The sequence below is a fragment of the Dendrobates tinctorius genome, unplaced genomic scaffold, assembly GCF_039654945.1.
Source record: "Dendrobates tinctorius isolate UK_male_01 unplaced genomic scaffold, ASM3965494v1 ptg000204l, whole genome shotgun sequence".
Lineage (NCBI taxonomy): Eukaryota > Metazoa > Chordata > Amphibia > Anura > Dendrobatidae > Dendrobates > Dendrobates tinctorius.
Window position 1 is genome coordinate 2,279,615 of NW_027361871.1, and position 13,125 is coordinate 2,292,739.

At 39.1% G+C, this 13,125-nt stretch overlaps 4 non-coding genes across 4 annotated transcripts; 3 read left to right on the forward strand and 1 right to left on the reverse strand.

Annotated features, from left to right (window-relative positions):
* Nucleotides 1-201: 201 nt before the first annotated feature.
* Nucleotides 202-283, forward strand: TRNAS-GCU (transfer RNA serine (anticodon GCU)). The gene has a single exon. It is a non-coding gene; the product is annotated as a tRNA-Ser (tRNA).
* Nucleotides 284-1,342: 1,059 nt separating this feature from the next.
* On the reverse strand, nucleotides 1,343-1,416 carry TRNAT-AGU (transfer RNA threonine (anticodon AGU)). The gene has a single exon. It is a non-coding gene; the product is annotated as a tRNA-Thr (tRNA).
* Nucleotides 1,417-1,972: 556 nt separating this feature from the next.
* Nucleotides 1,973-2,054, forward strand: TRNAS-GCU (transfer RNA serine (anticodon GCU)). Its single transcript has one exon. It is a non-coding gene; the product is annotated as a tRNA-Ser (tRNA).
* Nucleotides 2,055-10,796: 8,742 nt separating this feature from the next.
* Nucleotides 10,797-10,878, forward strand: TRNAS-GCU (transfer RNA serine (anticodon GCU)). The gene has a single exon. It is a non-coding gene; the product is annotated as a tRNA-Ser (tRNA).
* Nucleotides 10,879-13,125: the final 2,247 nt, after the last annotated feature.

Consider the following 13,125-nt stretch of genomic DNA (forward strand, 5'->3'; position numbering starts at 1 on the left):
TTATGACTAATTGATATTAAAAACCTCAGCACTGGTTCATTTCTGATAGAGTTTTCCCCAAGCTAACTTCAAACAACAGGCACTGTAGTTGACGAGATAAGTCAAATCTGACAAAAGCCAACATACAATCTTCAGTGAAAAAACACTGACTGGTAAAAACCCTCTCAACATTTTCCCACCTAAACGCACAGGTGCTATGTAGACGAGGTGGCCGAGTGGTTAAGGCGATGGACTGCTAATCCATTGTGCTCTGCATGCATGGGTTCGAATCCCATCCTCGTCGGATTAATCTGCTTCTTCTTTCGTGTTGAATGGTTTGGTTTTCATTTTTAACCCAAGCGGTGGACACTTCAAGCATGAAAGTTTACAATACTCCTGTGCTGCTATCAAACTTTGCAGAGTCAGATATGTAAATCCACTGGTTTTAATTTGTAAAGCTTGATGCCATCCTATATTCTGTAAAGAAAATTATATCCTCTAATTCCTTTTAAAGTGTTTCAACAGCAGAGAATTTTTTTTCTCAATTGCATTATATTAGGGCTATGGGAAATTAATATTTGATGACAAGCAAGAGTAAAAGTCCTCTTTTTGGGGTAAAAACCCACAAAATGAGATGAAGAATAGAAAGCACTGCTGACATTCAAAATCAAGATTTTCCTTTTACTAAATAGGCTCTTTGACCAACTAAGCCAAAGGACAAACAGGTGAAAAACATTAAAAAGCCTGCTTAGAGAGTTAAACAGCCCTAAACTGAGATAAAGAAGGAAAAGGACTGCTGGCATTCAAATTCAAGATTTTCCATTTACTAAATAGGCTCTTTGACCAACTAAGACAAAGGACAAACAGGTGTGATACATTAGAAAGCCTGCTTAGAGAGTTAAACAGCCCTAAACTGAGATAAAGAAGGAAGAGGACTGCTGGCATTCAAATTCAAGATTTTCTGTTTACTAAACAGGCTCTTTGACCAACTAAGACAAAGGACAAACAGGTGTGATACATTAGAAAGCCTGCTTAGAGAGTTAAGAAGCCCCAAACTGACATAAAGAAAGAATAGCACTGCTGGCATTCAAATTCAAGATTTTCTGTTTACTAAACAGGCTCTTTGACCAACTAAGCCAAAGGACATAAAGGTGAGATACATTGGATAAACGGATTAGAGATGCATAGAAAGGAGGCATTTCAAAACTAAATCAACTGGTTTTACATTGTCATGCTTGAAGCCATCTTTCTTCCTTTATATCTCTTAGATAGAAGAGATTTTTCATCCCACAATTGCACTATCAGTCGCAAGTGAAACACCTATTTTTAAGATAGGAAGCTTCTTTGTGAGGAGATGAAAACAAGGCACTGCTGAGATTCGAACTCAGGATCTCCTGTTTACTAGACAGGCGCTTTAACCAACTAAGCCACAGCACCAGAAAATGGCATGCATTTGAAATCCAAGGAAGATTGAAGCACCAATCGAACATTCAACTGGTTAGCGCAGCAAAACAATATTGAGCTTGAGTTCCATTCCACGTAGAGCAGAAACATGGAATAAGATTTCAATCTCAGTCATAACACTTAAGAAGCCAAGTAAATTTTGAAGAGCATTCATTTAAAAGACTGACAAATTTACAGAAGCTGTATCGAGGACAAAGGCTTTGAAGTTTTGCAATTGAATGAGCCATCTTTTAGCACAGCTGAAATTTGGGACTTGTTTTGCTTCCAAGTTATGACACAGAATAGACAGACTGAAGAAATGCCATGGCAAAACCAAAAGGAGGAAAAATTATGACTAATTGATATTAAAAACCTCAGCACTGGTTCATTTCTGATAGAGTTTTCCCCAAGCTAACTTCAAACAACAGGCACTGTAGTTGACGAGATAAGGCAACTCTGACAAAAGCCAACATACAATCTTCAGTGAAAAAACACTGACTGGTAAAAACCCTCTCAACATCTTCCCACCTAAACTCACAGGTGCTATGTAGACGAGGTGGCCGAGTGGTTAAGGCGATGGACTGCTAATCCATTGTGCTCTGCATGCATGGGTTCGAATCCCATCCTCGTCGGATTAATCTGCTTCTTCTTTCGTGTTGAATGGTTTGGTTTTCATTTTTAACCCAAGCGGTGGACACTTCAAGCATGAAAGTTTACAATACGCCTGTGCTGCTATCAAACTTTGCAGAGTCAGATCTGTAAATCCACTTGTTTTAATTTGTAAAGCTTGATGCCATCCTATATTCTGTAAAGAAAATTATATCCTCTAATTCCTTTTAAAGTGTTTCAACAGCAGAGAATTTTTTTTCTCAATTGCACTATATTAGGGCTGTGGGAAATTAATATTTGATGACAAACAAGAGTAAAAGTCCTCTTTTTGGGGTAAAAACCCACAAAATGAGATGAAGAATAGAAAGCACTGCTGACATTCAAAATCAAGATTTTCCATTTACTAAATAGGCTCTTTGACCAACTAAGCCAAAGGACAAACAGGTGTGATACATTAGAAAGCCTGCTTAGAGAGTTAAACAGCCCTAAACTGAGATAAAGAAGGAAGAGGACTGCTGGCATTCAAATTCAAGATTTTCTGTTTACTAAATAGGCTCTTTGACCAACTAAGCCAAAGGACAAACAGGTGTGATACATTAGAAAGCCTGCTTAGAGAGTTAAACAGCCCTAAAATGAGATAAAGAAGGAAAAGGACTGCTGGCATTCAAATTCAAAATTTTCTGTTTACTAAACAGGCTCTTTGACCAACTAAGACAAAGGACAAACAGGTGTGATACATTAGAAAGCCTGCTTAGAGAGTTAAGAAGCCCCAAACTGACATAAAGAAAGAATAGCACTGCTGGCATTCAAATTCAAGATTTTCTGTTTACTAAACAGGCTCTTTGACCAACTAAGACAAAGCACAATCAGGTGTGATACATTAGAAAGCCTGCATAGAGAGTTAAGAAGCCCCAAACTGACATAAAGAAAGAATAGCACTGCTGGCATTCAAATTCAAGATTTTCTGTTTACTAAACAGGCTCTTTGACCAACTAAGACAAAGGACAAACAGGTGTGATACATTAGAAAGCCAGCTTAGAGAGTTAAGAAGCCCCAAACTGACATAAAGAAAGAATAGCACTGCTGGCATTCAAATTCAAGATTTTCTGTTTACTAAACAGGCTCTTTGACCAACTAAGCCAAAGGACATAAAGGTGAGAGACATTGGATAAACGGATTAGAGATGCATAGAAAGGAGGCATTTCAAAACAAAAGCAACTGGTTTTACATTGTCATGCTTGAAGCCATCTTTCTTCCTTTATATCTCATAGATAGAAGAGATTTTTAATCTCACAATTGCACTATCTGTCGCAAGTGAAACACCTATTTTTAAGATAGGAAGCTTCTTTGTGAGGAGATGAAAACAAGGCACTGCTGAGATTCAAACTCAGGATCTCCTGTTTACTAGACAGGCGCTTTAACCAACTAAGCCACAGAACCTGAAGATGGCATGCATTTGAAATCCAAGGAAGATTGAAGCACCAATCGAACATTCAACTGGTTAGCGCAGCAAAACAATATTGAGCTTGAGTTCCATTCCACGTAGAGCAGAAACATGGAATAAGATTTCAATCTCAGTCATAACACTTAAGAAGCCAAGTAAATTTTGAAGAGCATTCATTTAAAAGACTGACAAATTTACAGAAGCTGTATCGAGGACAAAGGCTTTGAAGTTTTGCAATTGAATGAGCCATCTTTTAGCACAGCTGAAATTTGGGACTTGTTTTGCTTCCAAGTTATGACACAGAATAGACAGATTGAAGAAATGCCATGGCAAAACCAAAAGGAGGAAAAATTATGACTAATTGATATTAAAAACCTCAGCACTGGTTCATTTCTGATAGAGTTTTCCCCAAGCTAACTTCAAACAACAGGCACTGTAGTTGACGAGATAAGGCAACTCTGACAAAAGCCAACATACAATCTTCAGTGAAAAAACACTGACTGGTAAAAACCCTCTCAACATCTTCCCACCTAAACACACAGATGCTATGTAGACGAGGTGGCCGAGTGGTTAAGGCGATGGACTGCTAATCCATTGTGCTCTGAATGCATGGGTTCGAATCCCAGCCTCGTCGGATTAATCTGCTTCTTCTTTCGTGTTGAATGGTTTGGTTTTCATTTTTAATCCAAGCGGTGGACACTTCAAGCATGAAAGTTTACAATACGCCTGTGCTGCTATCAAACTTTGCAGAGTCAGATCTGTAAATCCACTTGTTTTAATTTGTAAAGGTTGATGCCATCCTATATTCTGTAAAGAAAATTATATCCTCTAATTCCTTTTAAAGTGTTTCAACAGCAGAGAATTTTTTTTCTCAATTGCACTATATTAGGGCTGTGGGAAATTAATATTTGATGACAAACAAGAGTAAAAGTCCTCTTTTTGGGGTAAAAACCCACAAAATGAGATGAAGAATAGAAAGCACTGCTGACATTCAAAATCAAGATTTTCCATTTACTAAATAGGCTCTTTGACAAACTAAGCCAAAGGAAAAACAGGTGTGATACATTAGAAAGCCTGCTTAGAGAGTTAAACAGCCCTAAAATGAGATAAAGAAGGAAGAGGACTGCTGGCATTCAAATTCAAAATTTTCTGTTTACTAAACAGGCTCTTTGACCAACTAAGACAAAGGACAAACAGGTGTGATACATTAGAAAGCCTGCTTAGAGAGTTAAGAAGCCCCAAACTGACATAAAGAAAGAATAGCACTGCTGGCATTCAAATTCAAGATTTTCTGTTTACTAAACAGGCTCTTTGACCAACTAAGACAAAGTACAAACAGGTGTGATACATTAGAAAGCCTGCATAGAGAGTTAAGAAGCCCCAAACTGACATAAAGAAAGAATAGCACTGCTGGCATTCAAATTCAAGATTTTCTGTTTACTAAACAGGCTCTTTGACCAACTAAGCCAAAGGACATAAAGGTGAGAGACATTGGATAAACGGATTAGAGATGCATAGAAAGGAGGCATTTCAAAACAAAAGCAACTGGTTTTACATTGTCATGCTTGAAGCCATCTTTCTTCCTTTATATCTCATAGATAGAAGAGATTTTTAATCTCACAATTGCACTATCAGTCGCAAGTGAAACACCTATTTTTAAGATAGGAAGCTTCTTTGTGAGGAGATGAAAACAAGGCACTGCTGAGATTCAAACTCAGGATCTCCTGTTTACTAGACAGGCGCTTTAACCAACTAAGCCACAGAACCTGAAGATGGCATGCATTTGAAATCCAAGGAAGATTGAAGCACCAATCGAACATTCAACTGGTTAGCGCAGCAAAACAATATTGAGCTTGAGTTCCATTCCACGTAGAGCAGAAACATGGAATAAGATTTCAATCTCAGTCATAACACTTAAGAAGCCAAGTAAATTTTGAAGAGCATTCATTTAAAAGACTGACAAATTTACAGAAGCTGTATCGAGGACAAAGGCTTTGAAGTTTTGCAATTGAATGAGCCATCTTTTAGCACAGCTGAAATTTGGGACTTGTTTTGCTTCCAAGTTATGACACAGAATAGACAGATTGAAGAAATGCCATGGCAAAACCAAAAGGAGGAAAAATTATGACTAATTGATATTAAAAACCTCAGCACTGGTTCATTTCTGATAGAGTTTTCCCCAAGCTAACTTCAAACAACAGGCACTGTAGTTGACGAGATAAGGCAACTCTGACAAAAGCCAACATACAATCTTCAGTGAAAAAACACTGACTGGTAAAAACCCTCTCAACATCTTCCCACCTAAACGCACAGGTGCTATGTAGACGAGGTGGCCGAGTGGTTAAGGCGATGGACTGCTAATCCATTGTGCTCTGAATGCATGGGTTCGAATCCCAGCCTCGTCGGATTAATCTGCTTCTTCTTTCGTGTTGAATGGTTTGGTTTTCATTTTTAACCCAAGCGGTGGACACTTCAAGCATGAAAGTTTACAATACTCCTGTGCTGCTATCAAACTTTGCAGAGTCAGATCTGTAAATCCACTGGTTTTAATTTGTAAAGGTTGATGCCATCCTATATTCTGTAAAGAAAATTATATCCTCTAATTCCTTTTAAAGTGTTTCAACAGCAGAGAATTTTTTTTCTCAATTGCACTATATTAGGGCTGTGGGAAATTAATATTTGATGACAAACAAGAGTAAAAGTCCTCTTTTTGGGGTAAAAACCCACAAAATGAGATGAAGAATAGAAAGCACTGCTGACATTCAAAATCAAGATTTTCCATTTACTAAATAGGCTCTTTGACCAACTAAGCCAAAGGACAAACAGGTGTGATACATTAGAAAGCCTGCTTAGAGAGTTAAACAGCCCTAAAATGAGATAAAGAAGGAAGAGGACTGCTGGCATTCAAATTCAAAATTTTCTGTTTACTAAACAGGCTCTTTGACCAACTAAGACAAAGGACAAACAGGTGTGATACATTAGAAAGCCTGCTTAGAGAGTTAAGAAGCCCCAAACTGACATAAAGAAAGAATAGCACTGCTGGCATTCAAATTCAAGATTTTCTGTTTACTAAACAGGCTCTTTGACCAACTAAGACAAAGTACAAACAGGTGTGATACATTAGAAAGCCTGCATAGAGAGTTAAGAAGCCCCAAACTGACATAAAGAAAGAATAGCACTGCTGGCATTCAAGTTCAAGATTTTCTGTTTATTAAACAGGCTCTTTGACCAACTAAGCCAAAGGACATAAAGGTGAGAGACATTGGATAAACGGATTAGAGATGCATAGAAAGGAGGCATTTCAAAACAAAAGCAACTGGTTTTACATTGTCATTAGAGTTGAGCGATACCGTCCGATACTTCAAAGTATCGTATCGGATGGTATCGGCCGATCTTTAAAAAAAGTATCGGTATCGCCGATTCCGATACCGGAAGTCCCATTCAAGTCTATGGGACTTCCGGTATCGGAATAAGAAAAACCCTTTCCTGCCCTTGTACAGCCTCTCTGGGGTCTGTACGGGCCTTTCGGGGGGCTGTGCCGGCCTGCCAGGGGGTCTGTGCAGGCTCCGGTGGTCTGTGCCGGCCTGCCGGTGGTCTGTGCAGGCTCCGGGGGGCTGTGCCGGCCTGCCGGGGGGCTGTGCCGGCCTGCCGGGGGGCTGTGCAGGCTCCGGGGGGCTGTGCCGGCCTGCCGGGGGGCTGTGCAGGCATCGTCCGATGGGACTACAAGTCCCATCGGGCGATGCCTGCTACCATGACAGTGATTGACACATTAGCCAATGATGGGACAGTAGTAGTCCCATCATCCGGCTAATGTGTTAAATGTAAAAAAAAAAAAAAAAAAAATTACATGCTACATACATACAACATGCATACTACATACATGCTACATTCATACTACATACTACATACATGCTACATTCATACTACATGCAACATACATACTACATATATACTACATGCATACTACATGCATGCTACATGCATCATACATAACACATATATACTACATGCATGCTACATACATACTACATGCTACATACTACATATATACTACATGCATGCTACATACTACATGCTACATACATACTACATATATACTACATACATACTACATGCATGCTACATGCATCATACATAACACATATATACTACATGCATGCTACATACATACTACATGCTACATACTACATATATACTACATGCATGCTACATACTACATGCTACATACATACTACATATATACTACATGCATGCTACATACATACTGCATGCTACATGCATGCTACATACATACTACATACATACTACATGCTACATACATACTACATATATACTACATACATACTACATGCATGCAACATACATACTACATGCATGCTACATACATACCACATACATAACACATATATACTACATGCATGCTACATACATACTACATACATACCATATACATACTACATGCATGCTACATACATACTACATGCATGCTACATATATACTACATGCATGCTACATACATACTACATGCTACATACATACTACATATATACTACATGCATGCTACATACATACTACATGCTACATACATACTACATATATACTACATGCATGCTACATACATACTACATATATACTACATGCATGCTACATGCATGCTACATACATACCACATATATACTACATACATACAATACATTCATACAATACATACATAGACATACAGTACATATAACATAGAGTAACATACTTACCAATACTTGTCACATTGTTCCCCGAAGCCATTGTCTTTCCGGAATAAATATTAACATAACAAACCACAAAAATACTCACCCACGATCCGAAGCAGTCCACGAGTGTGTCCGACGACGATCTTGGGTAGAGAACTGCAGCATCAGCTGTTGCTGCCGTTCTCTACTGGCTGCAGGAATCCAATGACGGAAGGTAGGTATCCTTCCGCACTGTATTCCTCCGCCACTTAAAAAAAAAAAAAGTCCCTAGTCTCACTTTATGCCATTGCTGTGTGGGAAATTCCCACGCAGCAATGGCATAAAGTGAGACTAGGGACTTTTTTTTTTTTAAGTGGCGGAGGAATACAGTGCGGAAGGATACCTACCTTCCGTCATTGGATTCCTGCAGCCCGTAGAGAACGGCAGCATCATCTGATGCTGCAGTTCTCTACCCAAGATCGTCGTGGGACACACTCGTGGACTGCTTCGGATCGTGGGTGAGTATTTTTGTGGTTTGTTATGTTAATATTTATTCCGGAAAGACAATGGCTTCGGGGAACAATGTGACAAGTATTGGTAAGTATGCTACTCTATGTTATATGTACTGTATGTCTATGTATGTATTGTATGTATGTAGTATATATGTGGTATGTATGTAGTATGTATGTAGCATGCATGTAGTATATATGTAGTATGTATGTAGCATGCATGTAGTATATATGTAGCATGTATGTAGTATGTATGTGGTATGTATGTAGCATGTAGTATGTATGTAGCATGCATGTAGCATGCATGTAGTATGTATGTGGTATGTATGTAGCATGCATGTAGTATGTATGTAGTATGTATGTAGTATGTATGTAGCATGCAGTATGTATGTAGCATGTATGTAGTATGTATGTAGTATATATGTAGTATGTATGTAGCATGTAGTATGTATGTAGCATGTAGTATATATGTAGTATGTATGTAGTATATATGTAGTATGTATGTAGCATGCAGTATGTATGTAGCATGTAGTATATATGTAGTATGCATGTAGTATGTATGTAGCATGCATGTAGTATGTATGTAGTATGTATGTAGTATGTATGTAGCATGCAGTATGTATGTAGCATGTATGTAGTATGTATGTAGTATATATGTAGTATGTATGTAGTATGTATGTAGCATGCATGTAGTATGTATGTAGCATGTAGTATGTATGTAGCATGCATGTAGTATGTATGTAGTATATATGTAGTATGTATGTAGCATGTAGTATGTATGTAGCATGTAGTATGTATGTAGTATTTTTTTTTTTTTTTTTTAACATTTAACACATTAGCCGGATGATGGGACTACTACTGTCCCATCATTGGCTAATGTGTCAATCACTGTCATGGTAGCAGGCATCGCCCGATGGGACTTGTAGTCCCATCGGACGATGCTTGCACAGACCCCCGGACATCAGCACAGCCCCCCTGCAGGCCGGCACAGCCCCCCGGCAGGCCGGTACAGACCCCCACAGGGTGCACAGCCCCCCGGCAGGCCGGCACAGCCCCCCGGCAGGCCGGCAGAGACCCCGGGCAGTCCACACAGCCCCCCGGCAGGCCGGCACAGCCCCCCGGCAGGCCGGCAGAGACCCCCGGAAGGCCCGAAATGACGGCGCATCATGATGCGCACACACCGCGCATCATGATGACATCAGGCCATCAATCAACTGAACTTCCGATTCCGATGCCGAATTCCGATATTGAAAAAATATCGGAAGTCGGTATCGGAATTCCGATACAGCAAGTATCGGCCGATACCCGATACTTGCGGTATCGGAATGCTCAACACTAATTGTCATGCTTGAAGCCATCTTTCTTCCTTTATATCTCATAGATAGAAGAGATTTTTAATCTCACAATTGCACTATCAATCGCAAGTGAAACACCTATTTTTAAGATAGGAAGCTTCTTTGTGAGGAGATGAAAACAAGGCACTGCTGAGATTCAAACTCAGGATCTCCTGTTTACTAGACAGGCGCTTTAACCAACTAAGCCACAGAACCTGAAGATGGCATGCATTTGAAATCCAAGGAAGATTGAAGCACCAATCGAACATTCAACTGGTTAGCGCAGCAAAACAATATTGAGCTTGAGTTCCATTCCACGTAGAGCAGAAACATGGAATAAGATTTCAATCTCAGTCATAACACTTAAGAAGCCAAGTAAATTTTGAAGAGCATTCATTTAAAAGACTGACAAATTTACAGAAGCTGTATCGAGGACAAAGGCTTTGAAGTTTTGCAATTGAATGAGCCATCTTTTAGCACAGCTGAAATTTGGGACTTGTTTTGCTTCCAAGTTATGACACAGAATAGACAGACTGAAGAAATGCCATGGCAAAACCAAAAGGAGGAAAAATTATGACTAATTGATATTAAAAACCTCAGCACTGGTTCATTTCTGATAGAGTTTTCCCCAAGCTAACTTCAAACAACAGGCACTGTAGTTGACGAGATAAGGCAACTCTGACAAAAGCCAACATACAATCTTCAGTGAAAAAACACTGACTGGTAAAAACCCTCTCAACATCTTCCCACCTAAACTCACAAGTGCTATGTAGACGAGGTGGCCGAGTGGTTAAGGCGATGGACTGCTAATCCATTGTGCTCTGCATGCATGGGTTCGAATCCCATCCTCGTCGGATTAATCTGCTTCTTCTTTCGTGTTCAATGGTTTGGTTTTCATTTTTAACCCAAGCGGTGGACACTTCAAGCATGAAAGTTTACAATACGCCTGTGCTGCTATCAAACTTTGCAGAGTCAGATCTGTAAATCCACTTGTTTTAATTTGTAAAGCTTGATGCCATCCTATATTCTGTAAAGAAAATTATATCCTCTAATTCCTTTTAAAGTGTTTCAACAGCAGAGAATTTTTTTTCTCAATTGCACTATATTAGGGCTGTGGGAAATTAATATTTGATGACAAACAAGAGTAAAAGTCCTCTTTTTGGGGTAAAAACCCACAAAATGAGATGAAGAATAGAAAGCACTGCTGACATTCAAAATCAAGATTTTCCATTTACTAAATAGGCTCTTTGACCAACTAAGCCAAAGGACAAACAGGTGTGATACATTAGAAAGCCTGCTTAGAGAGTTAAACAGCCCTAAACTGAGATAAAGAAGGAAGAGGACTGCTGGCATTCAAATTCAAGATTTTCTGTTTACTAAATAGGCTCTTTGACCAACTAAGCCAAAGGACAAACAGGTGTGATACATTAGAAAGCCTGCTTAGAGAGTTAAACAGCCCTAAAATGAGATAAAGAAGGAAAAGGACTGCTGGCATTCAAATTCAAAATTTTCTGTTTACTAAACAGGCTCTTTGACCAACTAAGACAAAGGACAAACAGGTGTGATACATTAGAAAGCCTGCTTAGAGAGTTAAGAAGCCCCAAACTGACATAAAGAAAGAATAGCACTGCTGGCATTCAAATTCAAGATTTTCTGTTTACTAAACAGGCTCTTTGACCAACTAAGACAAAGCACAATCAGGTGTGATACATTAGAAAGCCTGCATAGAGAGTTAAGAAGCCCCAAACTGACATAAAGAAAGAATAGCACTGCTGGCATTCAAATTCAAGATTTTCTGTTTACTAAACAGGCTCTTTGACCAACTAAGACAAAGGACAAACAGGTGTGATACATTAGAAAGCCTGCTTAGAGAGTTAAGAAGCCCCAAACTGACATAAAGAAAGAATAGCACTGCTGGCATTCAAATTCAAGATTTTCTGTTTACTAAACAGGCTCTTTGACCAACTAAGCCAAAGGACATAAAGGTGAGAGACATTGGATAAACGGATTAGAGATGCATAGAAAGGAGGCATTTCAAAACAAAAGCAACTGGTTTTACATTGTCATGCTTGAAGCCATCTTTCTTCCTTTATATCTCATAGATAGAAGAGATTTTTAATCTCACAATTGCACTATCTGTCGCAAGTGAAACACCTATTTTTAAGATAGGAAGCTTCTTTGTGAGGAGATGAAAACAAGGCACTGCTGAGATTCAAACTCAGGATCTCCTGTTTACTAGACAGGCGCTTTAACCAACTAAGCCACAGAACCTGAAGATGGCATGCATTTGAAATCCAAGGAAGATTGAAGCACCAATCGAACATTCAACTGGTTAGCGCAGCAAAACAATATTGAGCTTGAGTTCCATTCCACGTAGAGCAGAAACATGGAATAAGATTTCAATCTCAGTCATAACACTTAAGAAGCCAAGTAAATTTTGAAGAGCATTCATTTAAAAGACTGACAAATTTACAGAAGCTGTATCGAGGACAAAGGCTTTGAAGTTTTGCAATTGAATGAGCCATCTTTTAGCACAGCTGAAATTTGGGACTTGTTTTGCTTCCAAGTTATGACACAGAATAGACAGATTGAAGAAATGCCATGGCAAAACCAAAAGGAGGAAAAATTATGACTAATTGATATTAAAAACCTCAGCACTGGTTCATTTCTGATAGAGTTTTCCCCAAGCTAACTTCAAACAACAGGCACTGTAGTTGACGAGATAAGGCAACTCTGACAAAAGCCAACATACAATCTTCAGTGAAAAAACACTGACTGGTAAAAACCCTCTCAAAATCTTCCCACCTAAACACACAGATGCTATGTAGACGAGGTGGCCGAGTGGTTAAGGCGATGGACTGCTAATCCATTGTGCTCTGAATGCATGGGTTCGAATCCCAGCCTCGTCGGATTAATCTGCTTCTTCTTTCGTGTTGAATGGTTTGGTTTTCATTTTTAATCCAAGCGGTGGACACTTCAAGCATGAAAGTTTACAATACGCCTGTGCTGCTATCAAACTTTGCAGAGTCAGATCTGTAAATCCACTTGTTTTAATTTGTAAAGGTTGATGCCATCCTATATTCTGTAAAGAAAATTATATC